Source organism: Microtus oregoni, unplaced genomic scaffold (genome assembly GCF_018167655.1).
Source record: "Microtus oregoni isolate MIOR12 unplaced genomic scaffold, Mior012 000046F_ref0000063, whole genome shotgun sequence".
In the NCBI taxonomy this organism is placed as follows: Eukaryota; Metazoa; Chordata; class Mammalia; order Rodentia; family Cricetidae; genus Microtus; species Microtus oregoni.
Genome location: NW_024543220.1, coordinates 4,936,496 through 4,956,619, shown reverse-complemented (window position 1 = coordinate 4,956,619; position 20,124 = coordinate 4,936,496). Strand labels below are relative to the sequence as shown.

The 20,124-nt window shown below is 40.1% G+C and overlaps 1 protein-coding gene across 2 annotated transcripts in view; it reads left to right on the top strand.

Moving 5' to 3' along the window:
• Positions 1 to 20,124, top strand: part of Tpk1 (thiamin pyrophosphokinase 1) — a 362,458-nt gene that overhangs the window by 113,347 nt on the left and 228,987 nt on the right. The gene's annotated exons all lie outside the window — the stretch shown is intronic.

Here is a 20,124-nt window from a genome sequence, read left to right as displayed (position 1 = left end):
CATACATGGGAAGGAGACCTGCACAGGCCTTACCTTGGGAAAAGCAAGTGTTTGGTTCCACTTAATTCTTTCACAGTATCCTGAGCAGTGATTGGCCCTTTGCTGCTGTAAGTTTCTATTTAAGAAGTATTTATGTAGTCAAATCACTGAGTTCTGTAAGCAAGCCAACATTATTGGATCTTTGAATCAAAATGGCGGAAGGGAGAAATGATTAGCACATTTAAAAGAGAATTTACAACAGAAATCTTGGTATTAGAGTGCCTTCCTTACACAACAGACTGTGAAGGCATATTTATCTTGAATTATTGATTAGATTAGTTTGGTAATAATTTTAGTCTGTTGGTTATCAAACACTGTAAATCACAGATCTCAAAGTTATCCGTGCATGACTGTGAATCATTTGGGGTACTGGGAGAGGGACAGGTATGGATGCAGAGGGCCATGTTTGTCAGATCACGCCTGAATGCAGAATAAATTCTTAGAGTGAGATCACTTTTAGCAGCTGCAGGAAGTCAGTTTACAACTAAATTTAATCAGAGCCATTGTTCTTTATGGCTATTCTATTTCATAAAGTATGTTCCTGACAGAACCTTTTTCCCTCCTGCTCTGTAGATGGAATCCTCAGAAATAAATTACCTTCTGGTGATTGTTCAAGAAAACTTGGCATCATTTGTCAAAAGTTTGGAGTAACATGTGGCTCTTTTAATGAAAAATGGTGATTGGGAGCAATCACATATTATTCCAAATTAGCTTTTTTTCTTTTTTTAAGATTTGTTTTTGCTATTTTTAGTTGTGTAGGTGGATATGCCATGTAAGTACAGATACCCAAGGAGGACAAAAGTATCTGATCCCCTATAGCTGGAAGTACACATGGCTGTGATACACATGACATGGGTACTAGGAATTGGACCTGGGTCCTCTGGAAGACCAGCAAATGCTATTGACTGCTGAGCCACCTTTTCCAAATTGCTTTGTATGAGTCACAATATAGTATCTAATTGTCTGGCTTTTCATACATGCTTATATAGATTCATTTACATGCATGCTTGCAATCACTCATTTAGATTCTTACAGTGTAATTTTCTGTTTATTAAAATTGAAGGTTTGTATTGATGGATGGAGATCCAGCAAAATGTCCCTAATTCTAGGGTGGATGTCATTCTGTTTACCAAAACATCATCATAGGAATAAAATTTGAGTTGATGACCAACTTGCAGCCAAACCAGCAGTGATGCTCCTTTTGCTAGGAAACAGTAAATTGACAGAATTTAATTTACTCCAGGGTTCATTATAAATTTTATGGGGAAATATCTAATTGGCACTTAGACAGCTTTGAGATACCACCTCAGTCCAGGGTAGCAATCCTGGGGTCTCTTTGAGCTGCTCACCTTATAAACTCCAGTTTTATCTCAGTAGCAAGGAAGGTCAAGAAATTACTGAAAAATCTTTCTCTGCAGGGATATCTAAAGTCACACAAAAAAGAGGAGCTGGAGAGATGGCTCAGCAGTTAAACTCTTTCAGAGGATCAAAGTTAAGTTCCTAATATCTACATAACATCTCACAACTGCCTGTAACTCCAATTCTAAAGGGTCCAACACCATCTTCTGTCCTCACAGGCACTACATTCATGAGGTGTACATACATACATGCAAGAACAAACTCATACCAATAAAATAAAAATAAGTAAGTCTTTTTTCTGAAGTCAAGCAGAACATTCATTACAATAGAAATAAAATCGTTGTGTGGCTATGTAATATGCTCCCAAATGCCATGAGAGGAGGAACAGCAAAGGTAAGAGAAATAAGTTCCAAGGATCTGTGGCATACCACAGTAGCCAGATTATGGTAATTTATTTTAAATCTCAAAAGAACTTGAAGACAGAACTTCAAATAGATGTCAATTCTCCAGTCTTTGCCTACTATATCAGTATATTGAATTATCATATTCTATACTCTATAAATATTTGCAAATATTATGTGCTGGTTAAGCAAACTGTTCTACACCCTCTTAAGTAGACTTGCATTTGTGGATTGAAATTATTAGTGCTTTTGTGAACTACAGGGAGGTAGCATTGAGTCACCTATGAGCCCATGACATTTCCTTAGCTTCTGATAGATGTCATGTGGGGTTCTTTACCTCAGGGATGATGTAGGTGCTATCAGGTCCACATTTTAAGAAATAGTCAAATCCTTAATAATAATTGTTCATGCAGTCTGCTATCTTAAAAACACTGTGTTGCTTCTGCAAATCAAGGAATGGGATTTTTTAACAGAACACTATTTCTAAATCCCATCTCTTCTTTTTTCATACTGTTTTATTGATTCTTAGTGAATTTCTCATCATGCACCCAAATCCCACTCATTTCCAAGTCCTCCCATATCTATCCTCCATCCTTGTAACTCTCCACATTAACAAAAGCTAAACCAAAACCAAAACATCTCACATTCATCATCATGGAAGCTGCAGTGTGCCATGGTATGTCACACCATATATCTTTTTGTCCAAACATTAGTGCAGATGTTCATTGCAATGGGTCATTGGTCTAGATGGAGGCCTCTGGCTTCTACTACCCCATCACTACTGGACCCTCACAGTGACTCCTCTAGGATATCCTGCTATTGCCCTGAAGATCATATAGCTTTGGTTCTGCAGGATTGACCCCTTCACATATTCCAGAAGCTCATAGGTGAGAAAGATTTTGGAGTTGGCTAGCTCAAATCCCTGGATCTGGGCCTCAGTAGTAGCTGAATTGGTCAACCCACCAAACCAGCTCTCCCATGTCCATACCACAGAGGCCAGGTCTTCCACACTGCCTAGGGGTAGGGCCAGCTCTCCCAAGCCCATATCACCATTGGAGCCACCATATAGCCAGGGAGGGGTGGGGTCAGCTGAACATGGCACTCAGTCATCAACATGTCCTCAGAAGGCAGCCCAAACCGTAGACATCCTCATGCCCTTTGTTGGTAACATGGGTTGCTGACATCAACACAGATTCCTGCTGCAGTGGAGCCATAGACCCAGACATGGCCCTCAGTGACAGCACAGACCTCGGTATCACATACCCTTATATGACAGCATCGGCCTCTCAGATCAGGCTGCTCCTCACCCTGTCTCCAGTTCCAGCTCTCTTTATAGTACATAAACCACTCTGCCTTCTTTCTCTTCCATCTCTCAACCACATACTTGCTCCTTGTAGTAGTTCCCACCCCAGCTTGCCAGCAACAGGCCATCAGCCTCAGCCCCATCTCTTTTTGTTCAACTGTCCTATAGTATAAACTTTTCTTTCAGAACTCAGCTCCAGTGTGTCTCTTGAGAAGCCTTTTCTGAAAACTACCTATATCAATAGATCTAAATTAGGAAAAACAAAACTTCCCGAATTATCCTTCACCAGGATACCTCATAAGGTTGGACATCCTTTGCCATGATGCCTCATAAGATTGAAATTACCCATGCTGCTTTACTTCACTGGACAGTTTCCCTGTTTAATTTATCTTTGAAAATAATCTTAGCAGCCAGCAACAGATGATAGAAATAGAGATTAGCTATCTGATGCCAAAGGGTCAGCCCTAAACACATACATACAAGGAACATTATATAGACTGAGCTGGTTACATATGCATATATGTGTGTAACAATTAATGCAAAGACTATGAATTTGAAAGAGAGCAAGGCAAGCTATATAAGAGGTTTGGAAGGAGGAAAAGTAAAATGAAATGATATATTATAACCTCAAACAATAAAATAAATATTTTTTAAAAGATTTAGGAAATGAAATAATATAACCCCAAAATTAAAAGAAATACTAAAACAATATATTCTTAGCATAAATTTGAGCAGTAAGGTTGAGGGAAACAGGTTGTCTCTGGAGAAAATATAGCGTACACTTGAGTACATGGGTGTACATTTTAATGAAATTCCCATGTGTCTTAGCAGTGACTATTTTCAACATTTTGATGTCTCAACTCATAACCTAAAAAGATGCTAAGAATTATTGATGTCTTTTTTCTCTTTCTGATAAGTGCAATGACAGGGATCCAAAAGTGCCTTGAATAGTGCTGTTATCTGATAAGATGAAGCTATGGGCCATAATGTTACACAAGGAAATTTAGACTCGACTGTGACTGAATAGGCTTTTATGTGAGATTCATAGGAAACTGAGGGTTTCTGGCTGAAAAAAGAGCAAGGTCAAGCATGATGCATTGCTATTTAAATTTCTTGTCTGAAATATCTCTCTATAAAAGGAATCTTGTCAACCTCCAAAGTAAATTTCATTAATTGTGCCTAAATTCTTAACTCTCAACCGGAGAGGGGCTCCAGGAGAGGCTATTTTTTAATTCCAGTGTCCCCATAAATTTCTCTTTATGGGGAGACTGGAGAATGGATATAGAGAACACATGGATTTAGAGTAAGCTAGATGGCAGGCACGCAGCTGTGCTTGCATTATAAGAACAGGAAATTTGGCCTTGCACTGATGGAAGCTGGCACTGAGAACTGTGCTTGAATTCCCATCTACCTGTCCCTTCTTATGGTCAGTGGAGCTAAGGTTCTAAGGGTATATCTGCCTGTGTCCTTGTTTCTAGTATTGCAGGGTATTTGGGGAGTTTTGTTTTGTTTTGTTTTAGGCAGAACTGTGTAACTTCCTTTTATCCTAGGGCATGTAAGTTTCTAAGAACATCAAGAAGAACAGGCAAATCAAACATACAGACCCACAAATTGTGCAGTATATGGAGAGTGAGAGACTTTGTAACACTCAATCCTAAATGGTACCTCTTCATTAAACCTCTCTTCTCAGGGTTCTGGGAACTATGGAGCAAAGTAGGTAGAAAGAATTTAAGAACCGAAGTGGATGGATGATGCCAAGGTACCAGTGTCTTCCAGACACAATAAGATATTTGCACATATGAATTCACAGACACTGACAACATTCACAGGACCTCCACAGGTTCAAGTCAGATTGAGTTCCAGTGCTAAAAAGAGAAGTGAGCATGAGCTTCCATCCCTAACCAAAAAGCTGTCTCCAATTGACTACCATTTGCAAAGGAAAAATTAGTTTTCTCAATGAAATCTTAGTGGGTATATAAATCTTGACACAAAAACTCTCATCTTAAAGGGAGTGAAAGTTAGTTTATGGTGGAGCCATTGTGAGTGACCATGGCCCAGGAACGCAGATTCAAAGAGTTTTTTTTATAGATTTACAGAACAGAAAACGTCATGAATCAAAGCAAATTTAAATTGCCTTGGTGGGTACATCGGAGAGTGTGTACATTGAGATGGGAGAAGCTTTCCTATAGGTTTAAGATGTTATTTTATGGCATTCTTAGCTTTTGGATTGGTAAAAGTGAGTTGCCTGCTAAGTCAATAGATTCTAAAAGGTTTTTATCTCTTGTCACAAGATGTTAGTTCAGACTCAGAGAAGGGCAAGGAATGGTGTTCCAGAGAGCCAGACCTTAGCCCAAGATAAGGTAATTAGCCTCTGAACCTGCAACATTCCATTCTCTCCATGGTACTGAAGATCTCATCAGCCACTGAACCTCAGCAGACACAGCTTCGTTTAAACAGTTTTCATTCACAGCCAGGCAGTGGTGGAGCACGCCTTTCATCAGAGCACTTGGGAGGCAAAGGTAGGCGGATCTCTGGGAGTTCGAGGCAGCCTGCTCTACAAGAGCTCCAAAGCTACACAGAAAAACCCTGTCTCAAAAAACCAAAAGAATTTTCATTCACGTGAACTACACTGAAGGGTAGGCCCCATGCCCAGCAGTAGATAGCCAATATAAAATGAAATCAATGATGGTGTTGTGTATATGTGTGTGTGTGTGTGTATGTGTGTGTCTTCTCCAGGTTCTCAATATTAAAACTTAAGACAGATTATGGCCTTTATTATTCTTCTTTCCCCCTCCATATTCACTTCTCCAACTTAATAGGGTCTTACTGTGATATGGAAGAATTCTCTGGTTAGGTTTTTTTAAACTCATTAAATTTTTCTGTATTTTATATCTTTTTTTTTATTGCGAAAAGAAGAAAAAAAAACATAAACAAAAAACAAGTTTCCACCTCCGCCCAGCCTCCCATTTCCCTTCCTCTCCCCCTCCTCCCAGCCTTCTCCCCCTCCTCCCACCCTTCTCCCCCTCCCCCCACTCCTCTCCCCCTCCCTCTCCAGTCCACAGAGCAGTCCTGGTTCCCTGCCCTGTGTTAAGTCCTAGGTCCTCTCCCCTCCGTCCATATCTAGGAAGGTGAACATCCAAACTGGCTAGGCTCCCACAAAGCCAGCACATTAAGTAGGATCAAAACCCCCTGCCATTGTCCTTGGTGTCTCATCAGCCCTCATTGTTCGCCATGTTCAGAGAGTCCGGTTTTATCCCATGCTTTTTCGGTCACAGTCCAGCTGGCCTTGGTGAGCTCCCCGTAGATCAGCTCCACTGTCTCAGTGGGTGGATGCACGCCTCGTGGTCCCGAATTCTTTGCTCATGTTCTCCCTCCTTCTGCTCCTCCTTGGGACCTTGGGAGCTCCGTCCAGTGCTCCTGTGTGGGTCTCTGTCTCTATCTCTATCCATCACCAGATGAAGATTCTATGATGATATGCAAGATATTCGTCAGTATTGCTCTAGGATAGGGTCATTTCAGGTTCCCAATCCTCAGCTGCCCAAGGAACTAACTGGGAACCTCATCTTGGGCACTAGGGAGCCCCTCTAGGGTCAAGTCTCTTGCCCACCCTAAAGTGGCTCCCTTAACTAAGAATTGTGATTCCGTGCTCCCCTATCCACCTTTCCTTTATCCCAATTCTCATGTTTCCCAGGTCCCCCCTCCTTCCCTTCTACCTTTTCTCTCCCCATCTCCCCTTACCCCCATCCCACCCCCCCCAAGATCCCATTTTCTCCCCAGAAATTTGGTCTACTTCCCTTAGCCAAGAGGACAACTATATGTTTTTCCTTGGGTTCACCTTCTTCCTTAGCTTCTTTAGGTTCACCTATTGTAGACTCCGTGGTCCTTATTTATGGCTAGAAACCAATTATGAGTGAGTACATCCCATATTCATCTTTTTGGGTCTGGGACAACTCACTCAGGATAGTGTTTTCTATTTCCATCCATTTGCATGCAAAATTCGAGAAGTCATTGTTTTTTACCGCAGCGTAGTACTCTAGCGTGTATATATTCCATACTTTCTTCTTCCATTATTCCATTGAAGGGCATCTAGGAGTAGAAGACTGGAAATAATCAAATTGAGGGCTGAAATCAACAAAATAGAAACACAGAAAACAATCCAAAGAATCAATGAAACAAAAAGCTGGTTCCTGGAGAAAATCAACAAGATTGATAAACCCCTATCCAAACTAATCAAACGAAAGAGAGAGAACACGCAAATTAATAAGATCAGAAATGAAAAGGGGGACATAACCACAGACACAGAGGAAATTCAGAGAGTCATTAGATCTTACTACAAAAGCCTGTATGCCACAAAACTGGAAAATGTAAAAGAAATGGACGCTTTTTTAGATAAATACCATTTACCAAAACTAAACCAGGACCAGGTGAACAATCTAAACAGACCTGTAAGTCGCGAAGAATTAGAAGCTGTTATCAAAAACCTCCCTACCAAAAAAAGCCCAGGACCAGAGGGTTTCAATGCAGAATTCTACCAGAACTTCCAAGAAGACCTAATAGCTATACTCCTTAATGTATTTCACAATATAGAAACAGAAGGGTCATTACCAAATTCCTTTTATGTATTTTATATCTTGCATTTGAATTATTTTAAATTTTTATTTTATAATTAGCATACTAGTTTATTAAATACCATATGGCATTTTGTTTTAGTAGATTCTCTTGCCGTTTTTTCCCCAATTTCCTGGTACTCTCCTGATCTAGCTTTTGTAACCTCTCCCAGAATCCTTTTCCTCTTTTATGTCATGTGTGCACGTATATGTGTGTGTGTGTGTTCATGTTCATTAGATAGGATATAAATATGAGAAAAGACATGTGTTTCTGTCTCCCTGCTTAATATTATACTTTCTATATCCATCTTTTTTATTTTTTCAAACTACTTTTAAAGTTACCATCCTGTGACATTAATCTTGATTGCAAGCTTAATGGGATTTAGAATCACCATGGAAGTATATCTCTAGGCTTGTCTGTGAGGAGTTTTATAGATTAGGTTAATTTTAGTAAAAAAAAAAAAAAAGATCTGAGTTCAATGTAATTAGTACCATCCTATGTGCTGGATTCCTATACTGAATGGAAAAAAAGAAGCGAAGCAAACTAAACAAGGACATTAATTGCTCTCTGTTTCTTTCTTTCTCTCTCTCTCTCTCTTTCTCTTTTTTTTTTTTTTTTTTTTTTTTTTTTTTTTTTTTTTTTTTTTGAGACAAGGTTTCTCTGGACCTTTGGAACCTGTCCTGGAACTAGCTCTTGTAGACCAGGCTGGCCTCAAACTCACAGAGATCCTCTCGCCTCTGCCTCCCAAGTGCTGGGATTAAAGGCGTGGGCCACTGTTGCGGGAGGTCCTCCCACTTCTCCAGCCTATCACCGCTGAGATACCAGCCCATGGGGCGTGGTCTCTCTCCCTTTAAAAAAGTGGCCACTTCCCTCTCCTCTCTCTCTTCACTTCCTGCTCCGCCAGCGACTAGACTCCTTTCCTGGTTGCGTAGAGGGCTGTTGCCTGGGACAGTGATCTGTAAGTTTTTTCCCCTTTAAATAAATACCACCCTAATAATCATAACCCCGAATTGGTGTGGCATTGTTTGTGACTTACGCCTTCAGGCCACCACCGCCCGGCTTGCTCTCTGTTTCTTTACTATATATACAGTATGCCCATTTCCTTCAATCTCTGGCTACCATGAGTTTCTCACTGTGATGACCTATACCATTGAACTTTGAGTTAAATTAAACCCTTCCAGAAGTTGCTTTTGTCAAGTATTTTGTTATAGCAACAAGTAACTAATACATATAGAAAATGATGGATTTCATCAAGGAATATTCATACATATGTATCATGATGCCTTGTTTGCATTCATTCCCCTCCACCCCTGCCCTTTTTTTTCTGTTTATTTCCTTTCTTCTTCCATCAAGTTGTCTGTCTCCTTTCTTCCTTGTTATTACATATATTCCACTACTCTCTATCCCCACCTCTTTTTTAATTTTTTTTAATTTATTTATTTATTAAAGATTTCTGTCTCTTCCCCACCACTGCCTCCCATTTCCCTCCCCCTCCCCCAATCAAGTCAGCCCGAAGAGCAATCAGGGTTCCCTGCCCTGTGGGAAGTCCAAGGACCACCTACCTCCATCCAGGGCTTGTAAAGTGAGCATCCAAACTGCCTAGGCTCCCACAAAGTCAGTACGTGCAGTAAGATCAAAAACCCATATAGGCATACTCCTGAATATTAACCTTCATCAGGCGATGAAGGAGACAGAGACAGAGACCCACATTGGAGGACCGGACTGAAATCTCAAGGCCCACCTCTCTTAAGATCCCTTACTACCCTGCCGTGATCCTTATGCTATTTTGGTGATGCACAAACATGTAAATACACACATAATTTTAAATTTATATTCTGTATATGAGAGAAAACATGGCATTTGCTTTCCTGCATCTGGCTTGTTGCTCTCAATAAATTCCCGTTTTCTTCTACTTTCATTAAATTTCATCTTTTCATTTTCTTTATGGCTGTTCAGAATTCCATTGTATAAATTCAGCATATGTTCCTTATCTTTTCATCTGCTGATAGGCATCAAAGCTGGTTCTGTTAACAGGGTATTTTGAGTCCAAAATGGATATGCAGGTCTATCTCCGTGGGACTCTGCCTCGAGTCCCTTAAGTGTGTAACTGGATGTAGATGGATCATGTGGCAGCTGTAATTTCAGTTCTACAAAGTCACCTCCATACTGTTTCCATAGTGCAATGCAAGTAACAAATCAAATAGCTAGATCTTAAGGAATACACATGTACAATAAATAACTATGAAGTTGTTTAATATCCTTAGCCATGAAGGAAATGCAAATTCAAATTGATCTCAAGTTCTTCTGACCCCAACCAGAATGGCTGTGATCAAGAAAGCAAATGACAACAAATAGTGGAAAGATGTGGGGGTAAGAAACCCTTTTTCAGTGCTGGCAGGCTTTATTTGGTTTTAATGATAGTGAAAGGGAATGAAGTGGTCACCTAGCGTGCACATAAGTAATAAAAATAAGTGCCCTGCCTTCTGAGAAAACGTTCACAGTTTGAAAAGAATATGTGAAAAGGACAGTGACCTTAATGGATGGCCACAGGGGAACACAAAGTTGAAGGGGAAGGGATGGTGGTCCTACGAAAAGTTGGTAGAAGTAGGAGTGTGTGCAAACATGTTGTATGCAATTCTCATCGAAATATTTTAAAACTATAATAGATGTGTAACTCTCCCCTAATTTTACAGAAATGTATTGCTAATCAGAAAAGCAGCTGTATTCTTATTTTTGCATGTTTCCTTAACTGATCACCTGACACATAACCTCCACTCATTGGTGCTTTGCTTAAAAAAAAAAAAAAAAAACTTTTGATTTAAATTCATTTTCTCTTAATGAAATAATATTAAGACAAATTCATGTGCCATGAATAATATCAATTCTTTTACTCAACCTAGATCTTGTATGAATTAAAAGAGTAAAAATATATCCATCCTACATTATAATTTTTTATGAGTATGGATGTTTTGCCTGAAAATGTTTTTACATCTTTTGTGTGCCTGGTGTCGTCAGAAGCCAGAAGAGGTATCAGATCTCCAGGAGCTATAGATGGTTCTGAGCTACCATTTTTGTGCTAGGAACAGAACCCAGGTCTTGTGTGACAGAATCAAGTGTTTTTGACTGCTGATGCATCTCTCTAGCTTCTATTTTCTTTTCTTTTCTTTTTTTGGCTTTTTGAGATGGGGTTTCTCTGTATAGCTTTGTATCCAGGCTGGCCTTGAACTCACAGGGATGAGCCTGCCGCTGCCTCTCACGTGCTGAAATTAAATACCCAGCTCTATTTTTTGTTTTTGAATGTAGAAATATTTCATGAATATAAGGCAAAGCTTTGCTTTAATAATACAGTGACGAATTTCTAAAAGAAAATTTTAGGATGAAAATTCCATAGATTTTGAAATTTTCATTAAAAAATCAGCCTTATAGACAGAAAGAACAGAAGGAGGGGAAAGAGCCATTTCTGACTTCTGGCGTAAGGACTAAAAATGCAGCAGAGCTTGGCAGCTCCACTGCAGTTTTCTTTGTGCGATCATCATTCTTTTACTTCATGTGAAATCCACTTATTTATCACTGTGGCCTCTGGTGTGTATTCAATTTCTTCCTGCTCGGCTGTACATTAGTTGGTTATTAGTGACTAGAGAGCAGTTCCCTCCGTTAGGAACAAGAAAAACAATGACAGTTTCTGTCATCTTAGCATTTTATCAGTCACTGAAGAGAACATTCTCGCATAATGCAGTGGTCTTATGATTCCTGTTAGCAGTAATCAAGCTTTCAGAGAGAGTTCTTGCTATGGTATTAGCACTCCAAAGCTTTCCTCCTTTGCTAGGAAGTGGAGGGGAGGGTCCTTATGCTAATCCCAAGATGCTTTGCTTAGGAAATAGTCAAGTTAGCAAGAAGTAGCAAAGGTAATCAAGCCAAGTCACATGACTGAAGACTTAACTAGAATGTTCTTGTTTATCTGTTGACAAATGAAAGTATGTCTAATAGTTTTAATATACTCATTAGGAAAAAGAATACAAAGATAAGTTGGTTTATAGAGAATATATTCATCATGTGGGAGTCCCCTCTGTGTGCTGTTATTACGATTAATAAATAAAGAAACTTCTTTGGACCTATAGCAAGGCAGAACTTAGGTAGGCAGGGAAAGCTAGGCTGAATGCTGGGAGAAAGAAGGGCCGAGTCAGAGAGATGCCATGGAGCTACTGATGGAGATAGACATGCTGAAACTGCTGGTAGTCATGAACTTGTGGTGATATACAGATTAATAGAAATGGGTTAAATTACTATGAGTTAGCCAATAAGAAGCTAGAGCTAATGGGCCAAGCAGTGATTTAAATAATACAGTTTATGTGTGATTATTTCGGGGCTGAGCGGCCGAGAACCAACAAGCAGCTCACTCCCTCCAACATATTCGTATTCCTTATCATTCAGCTTTTTTACGCTCTGTGTTTCGTGTCTGTGATACTTGGAGTTGAACGTAGGACATTACTCTTGTTAGGCAAGTGTTCCAGTCCTAAGCTTCATACCCAGCCTTTTCCTTGTTTTTATTTCAAACAGGTATTTCGTTCTTGTCTTGTCTTTCCCTGCCTGGGCTGTCCTCACTGTTAAGCCTAGGTAGGTCTTCAACATGGACTCCTCCTGCCTCAGCTTCCTTCAGAGGAGAGGAGCTGTAATTAAGGTGTGGTGACCTTGCTTCTCTTTGTGCTTATTTTACTTTTTTGAGATTTGTTCTTCTCCATCCCATTTACCTCTGCCATTTATGGAAATAATAAAAGATTATTATAATGAATTTGAGGAATACACAAAAATACAGTCAAGAATTTAAATAATAAAGCCTGAAATCATACTTGTGTAAATAGCCATCATTATTTCTTCTATGAAAATTTTTTTAACTTGTAACTTACATTTCTGCATGACTGAATATATATACTTATGTAAAATAAAAAAGAATTTTATCCACATGTTCTTTTATATAATACCTATTTAATTTTATAAACACACATACCATGTTGTATATACAGTTTTGACTTAATCATCTTGTACATGTCAAAAATGTATATAATTCATAGTGCTTTATAAATAAAACCTGATGAATAAAACTTGATAGGGTTTTTAAATATAACTGAGATTCTGGAAGTTGAGATAATTTCTTGGGTCTAAAAGCATGGGCCAACTTGTGAGTTAAAAATAATTTAAATTCAGTTTGGCAATTTTCTCACCAGAACATCTATCTTCTTTATTTTTTCTAATTTAGCAAATTTTATCATTTTGTGTCCTGATGGTGCAGAAGCTTGTGGTAATTGTACTGAGACATGAAGTATAAATATATAGGCTTTGGGGAGAGAATAATGACCAACAAGCAGAGAGATGCATTACTATATAAATAGTTAGGACCTGCTCACTACCTATTGAAGGAACTTGTTCTTATCATTGACATATGGACACTTCCAGAAAGCTGAAATACATAGGCATTTTTCTATGAGACTGAGTCTTCACCCATGCTTTCCTTAAGCGACAAACATCCCCAGAAGAAGCTTACCAGCATATAAGTAACTGTACTATTTGGTGAACTCTTGCTAAGGTAAAAGAAATACTTTTGTTTCTTTAATTATTTTAAAACTTTCCTTTATTTTTTTGAAAATTTCATACTTGTATACAGTGTACCTTGATCATACCTACCTCTCATTCCCCTTTAGCTTCTCCTAAAAGCCTCCCCATCCCATTTATGTCCCAGAATGCTGTTTTTTTTACCCTTTCTTAGTTATGTTCCTAGCCTACAAAGTCCAGTTAGTGCCTATGGTCATGGGCTCATCCTTTGGGGCATGGATAATGTATGAGTGGTCCCTCCTCAGAAGCCATCAGCTGCCTACAGAGCCTCTGCTAGGCATGGGGCCCTCAGAAGCCCCTTCCGCCTCCATGCTGGAATTAACTGGCATGATTTTGTGCCTGTGCTATGTAGGTAAGCACTGCTTTTGTGAGCTCAAGTTTGCAATAGCCAGGTCCTGTCCATAATATAACTTTTCCCAGCACTCCTCCGCATCTCCTGGCACTTACATTTTTCCTGTCCCTTTTTCTGCAGTGTTCTCTGATCCTTGCAGGGAGCAGGAGTTGACTTAAATATACCATCTCTGGGTGAGCACACAGTTGCTTATTCTCAGCATTTTGAGCAGTAATACATGTCTGCACTAACCACTACCCACTTCAGTAATAAGCTTCTTGACCATGATTGGGAGCTGCAGACATCTATGAATATAGACATAAATATTTACAAAGATGTTATACAGCAATGGCACTTACAAAAATAACTTCATCCAGGCAGTGGTGGCACATACCTTTAATCCCAGCTCTTGGGAGCCAGAGGAAGATGGATCTCTGAGTTCCAGGCCACTCAAGTCTAAGTGAGTTCCAAAACAGCCTGAGCTACAATGAGAAACACTGTCTTGATAAAAACCAACCAAACAAACAAACAAAAACATCAAGTGTTTCTCCTTTAGGGCTTATGAGTTCCCTACTATGTTTTTTTTTTTAAACCATGTTTTCAAAATCAATAATGGAATCTCTCCTGTAGAACAAACCTCAAATTCAATCAAAACAGTAGTTGGTCACTTCATAAATAGTTGTGCCACTATTACACCAGTTCACATCTTGCCTGGCAGTTCACTATTAGACTGTCCAGCTCTGGATAAAACCATTGATATCTTTTCCCCTGCAGAAACCAGCATAACACTTTCTAATCCTCTGACAACTGACCTGCAGGCAAATTTTTCTAGTCAGCTCAAGATTGTTTCTTTGTGTTCTGCCACCAAATTCTGTGGGTATTTTCTGTCATGTTTTTTTTTAAATATCTATCATATAGGATATTATATATCATTGTAATTTTAGCATACTTTGGATTATGTAGCAATATAATATGACTGGCAATGGGATGTGGAACAATATTCCTCACCTCACGGACCTTTCCTAGATATATGGAGAAAATAAGTTCAATAACTAAAATTTACAGTGGCTCACCTTCCTTGTCCCTGGATGTATTCTTTGAGCTGGAAGCTCTCTGAACTGCTTTCTTTATTTAGAGTTTTCTGTCAGCATCTCATTGCATAGATGACCTGGTTTGTTTTTTATTTTTTTTTTAATTTATTTATTTATTAAAAATTTCTGTCTCTTCCCCATCACTGCCTCCCATTTCCCTCCCCCTCCCCCAATCAAGTCCCCCTCCCTCGTCAGCCCAAAGAGCAATCAGGGTTCCCTGCCCTGTGGGAAGTCCAAGGACCACCCACCTCTATCCAGGTCTAGTAAGGTGAGCATCCAAACTGCCTAGGCTCCCCCAAAGCCAGTACGTGCAATAGGATCAAAACCCAGTGCCATTGTTCTTGAGTTCTCAGTAGTCCTCATTGTTCGGTATGACAGCTCTGAAGGGAAATGTTTCCTTGATGCATGTGTCATAGCTCTGATGTAAAAGGCTCCCAATACACGTGTTACAGCTCTGAAGGGAAAGGTATGCTCATGGTTGGGAGCCGAGGAATACCACAAAGTCCCAGTGCACAACAAACCTCACTCAAGAGATGTATTAGGAAAGACACAAAAGTGTGACTGCCTCAGCTCAGGTGACAAGCAGCAGGAAACTGAGCAGGAGACAGGCTTATATAGGGTTTCTTGGGGGCTGAGTTTTCCAGGGTGGGGATTGGTGGGATTTCCAGCTCAGGGATTGGTGAATTTTCAAAACCCAGAAGTGAGCTCTCACTTTTACCCCTACACCCATGGCCATATCTCTGTGAAATTAGTTTACCTGATGGCTGATGTGAGAGGGCCCAACCACTGTGGGTAGAACTATCCTAAGTAGGGCATCCTCGGCAGTACAGCAAAGTCAGTGGGGCCTGAGCTGGTGAGCAAGCAAGTAAGCTTCCCCCTCCATGGTTCGCACTGTGCTTTCCTGATTGTGAATTTCTTGGTCAGTGGTAATGCTACATGGAATACAAATCAGTCCTGCCTTCAGGTTACTTCCTTGACTTCCCCCATAATGCACTGAAACCTGTAAGATGAAATAAACCCTTGGCTCCTCTGCGTTGCCTTTGAATAGAGTGTTATATCATAGCAACAAGAGGGAACTAGGACAATAGGCATGATTAGTGAAGCCATTGTCTGTTGCTGGTTAACTTAGTCTACTGCTCTGCACCCTGCCTTTGAGCTGGCAGGGAGTATTAACCTAATTATGTTCATGTCTCTTTGGTGGTGACCATCTTCCAACCTGAGGCTGACCTTAGGGGCCCCAGTCACCAGTCATCTCATCAGCGAAATTATATTTCAAGAGATTCCCAGGGTCTTAGATGCCCTTCTTTCCGAAGATTGAAGCAAAAAAATAAATATGTATTGCTAATTACATCACAGTTTGGTGAGAGTTAAGTAAGCAGCAATCCTCCAACTTCCAGGAAGCTTGCCCAAGTTGTTCTCAGGGCTAGAGAGAGAGGTGCAGAGGTAAAGGGAAGCCCACACCTCCCCGTGAGGCCTCTGCACTTCATGCCTCTCCTGCCACTGCTGCTGCCTTCTGTTCTCAGGGCTACACAATAAACTCATTTACGTGGTTCAGAAATAGGCTGACATAGCATCCTATGAGGAAAAGTAATGTGGGCAGTCACATTATAATTGGGTGTGTTGGGGAGGGAGAAATACTGGATAACTTTGCCAATAATCTATGCATGATAGAAAGTTGGGTACTTAATAGGATAAGAAGGGTGGTACCTGTGGGTTGATTTTAAAAGGCCTGTAGAGGGAATATTAATGATTCATTATGAGTCAGAAGGGACCAGGAGATTTGGGGGCAGTAGAATGACATCAGCTGTCTTATTAAGTTTGTACCATGGAACATATTAAAAGAGCCAATCAGGAAACAGAATTTTAAAGGAGTCTTTAGAATTGGTACAACTATGACTTATGAAAAGAAAGAAAGGAAAAGTCAAGGATGACCATAAATATTTTGAACTGAACAGCTGGAAAAGAATGGATTTTTATTGGGTGACATTGGTCAGGCTGAAAAGGCACAGTTAGGATTGTGGCAGGACTCTGCTACAGCACGGGTAACAGTGAACAGGTTGCTGGGAAACTTGGTTGTGAGCCGAGGAGAGGTGTAAGATTGAGCCTTGAATGCATGGTGTATAAGGCAGCAGAACTTGGTGGAGTAAAGTGTAAGAGCAGAAAGTTGGAAAGCAGCCCTCCACCAAGCCGGGGCACTGCATGCTCACTCTGAGAGAGTTAGAAGACAGCAATGAGACAGGGAATAAGCAGTGGAGTGGAACCCAGAACCGGGCGTTTTTAAATAAATAAAAGAGAATCAAGGACTAAGGAGTAGCCAGTTATATTATCTGCTTTGAGTGGGTAAAAATAACATGAGGGAGTTATTAGATTGACCAACTTTAAATTCTCTGCAGATGGAAAATGCACCGTGTATAGGTTGTATACTTAAATTCCGTGGCATTGGTATCATGTCTCTTATTTGTTTTATTTTCCTGTCTGATTTTAGTTTTGTGTGAGATGCTGTTTGAACAAGGTTATTCACTGTTTGTCTGTTGTATTTCCTTTCAGTGTCTTCCAAAGACCCCTTTAAGTTTCATCAGTAATAGTTATCACCCAGTGACTATAGGGTTTGGTGGGTTTGCCTGAGCCCTTAACATCCGACTTCCTTCCTTGGGATTCCTCTAGCACCACTGTTTGCAGTGATGTAGAGTTCTGCCCACATTCCACGTCTGTCCTTGAGGACCCTGCTTCGTTGTCCATATAAAGGGATGGGAGCAGTGGGATAAAGCCAGGAGCTGGTAGGAACAGAAGCTTCTTGCTGCTTATACTGCCAAGACACTTGCCTTGTAGGATAGTACTTCAGGTGGAGGGAAAAGGCAGAGTCAAAATGTAAAATCCTGCTAGCAGACTTTGGAGCTGGGCAGATTGCTGCACTTTATTCCAGGAAACTTGGGAGGAGCAAACAACCTATTAGTGACCCTAATGGCATTTATCACTGGCTGTACTTATTGAATTCTGTGTGTTCTGTCTCAGCTGAATCACAGAGAGAAGCATAAAGCAAATAAATTACATGAAGTAATTCACTGTCCGTGAGCAGTCCATTCTATTTGTTAAGGTGAAGAATTGGCATTAACCTGTATGTGTGCTTCCAGCTCTTTCGTGTTCATAAATAAGGGACGAAACCTTCTTTGTACTGTATTGGGCCTCTCTCGACTTTTCTCATCACATGGTGCATTCTGGTAGCATACCTGCTCCATTCCCAACACTACTTCCTGCTAAGAAAATAGCCCCTTACTTTACTGTCTATTCCATCAGCTGCTCTCATTCTCTCCTCACCCTTTCTAGCTTCATTGGGGAAGTAAGTGCTTTGGGCAGAGTAAAGAGGGAAAAGTAACCTACAATTAATGAGGAGCTATTTTCTTGCAGAACTTCTGCTTTGTGAGGTATGCAAAAAGCTGCATTCTGGGTATAGGAGAGTCTCTGAAGACTCCCCTCCCTTAGAGACCATAATATGTGACTATAAGCGACTGCCCTATAAATCAGTATAGTTCATTCTTGGATGATATAATATCATAAACCGGGTCACTTCTAAACAAGGTGATTTGGTTCCTCATACTACCACATGTGGAGAAGTTCAGGCCAAGACTCCAGCAGGTTCCTTATGTGTTGAGGGATCTTCTCTAGTACATAGACTGTCTTCTTGGTGTGTCTTTCTTTTACAATGAAAGAGACAGCTTCTGTGCCTCTCTTGTAAGATCCCTAAATCCATTCATGGGCTTTACTCTGATGACCCAATCACCGCTATATACCTTGACCCCACTGTTTAATACCAGCACACTGAGGATTAGGTTTGCCCCAGGAATTTTAAAGGGACATTAACATTCAGACCATAACCACTATGATCTCAGCAATCAAGGTGTTGTTTTCTTAGCATCCGCCCTGCGTCCTTCATTTCATGTTCTCTGATTCCCCCTTTTGTCTCCATAGTTTGGTAGTCTTCATTGCCAGCAAATGGCTCACATATGTGTATTTTCCTTCAGACTTTCTTTCCAGCACCTCACTTACTTCCCTTTCTGTGCAGTCAGCTCTCACAGATCTCTTGCCTTTTCTCTAATGCTATTCTCCTAAGCCTGACTCTGTGACAGATGTCCACTATTAAAAAGGCAGTTTAACATCCTGTAGGATGCATTATATGAAATCTCTCTAATATAAATAGCTAGTACTGGCTTATTGGTATGTTTTTCCTTATACTATTTTACTTTGTTTATTTGTAAATAATTATACATCTTAAATATTGGCAACCCACTCTCTTTAGTTCTTACCTTGATTTTTGAACAGAATTTGTAGAAGGAGAAGCAGGCTCCATTCCCGCATGGCTCATGGGCGCCTAGCTAGCTTATGCCCCAAAATAATTACATGGAAACTGTATTCTTTTAAACACTGCTTGACCCATTAGCTCTAGCCTCTTACTGGCTAACTCTCATATCTTGATTAACCCATTTCTATAAATGTGTGTAGCACCACAAGGTGGTGGCTTACTGGAAAGATCTTAACCTGCATCCATCTTGGAGAGGAGAGTTATGACGACTGCCTTACTTCCCTTCCCAGCATTCTGTTTGGTCTACTCCGCCTATCTAAATTCTGCCCTATCAGGCCAAGCAGATTCTTTATTAATTAACCAATGAAAGCAACACATAGACAGATGGCCCTCCTCCGTCATTTCCCCTTTTTCTGTTTAAACAAAAAAGAAAGCTTTCATTTTAACATAGTAAAATTACATATAGCAAAACAGTTATAAAGCAAGAATTACAGTTTCAATATTTATATCTATTTTATCTTTTATTATAACTAAGGAAAACTATAACTATAACTAACCATTCTTCAACTCCATCAAAGACTCCAGAATCATATAATATTACCTAAGCAAACAAGAAATAAGCAACTTCCAAAACTCTAGAAATGACAGAGATATCTCGCTGCTTGTATAGTCACCCAAAGTTCTTTTGTGCCGTTGGAGCATCCATCTTCAGCCTACAGGCCCACAGTATCCAGCAGACATTTCCATGAAGCAGGAAATTTCAAAGACAGTTCAGTCACTATCTGCTGTGTCCTGCAGTATGTCTCGCAGACTCTTTCATGAGTCAGGAACCCAGAAAGATCTTCTCACCTTTAGGCAAGTTCAGCAGTCCTCTCTCTGCTGGTTCTCTGTGTCCAGTTTATGCAACAGTCCAGGGAAGAGCAGTTTCTTGCCCAAATGGCTATCAAACTCCATAAGAAGCCTCTTCAATGCCCATCTTCCTCTAGAAGTAGCTGGTGCTGCCAGGAGCAGATGTGTCTCATTGTCATGAAAAGCCCTAAATTATTAAAACATTAAATGCCATATTCTGTAGTCTTTGAAAGATATGA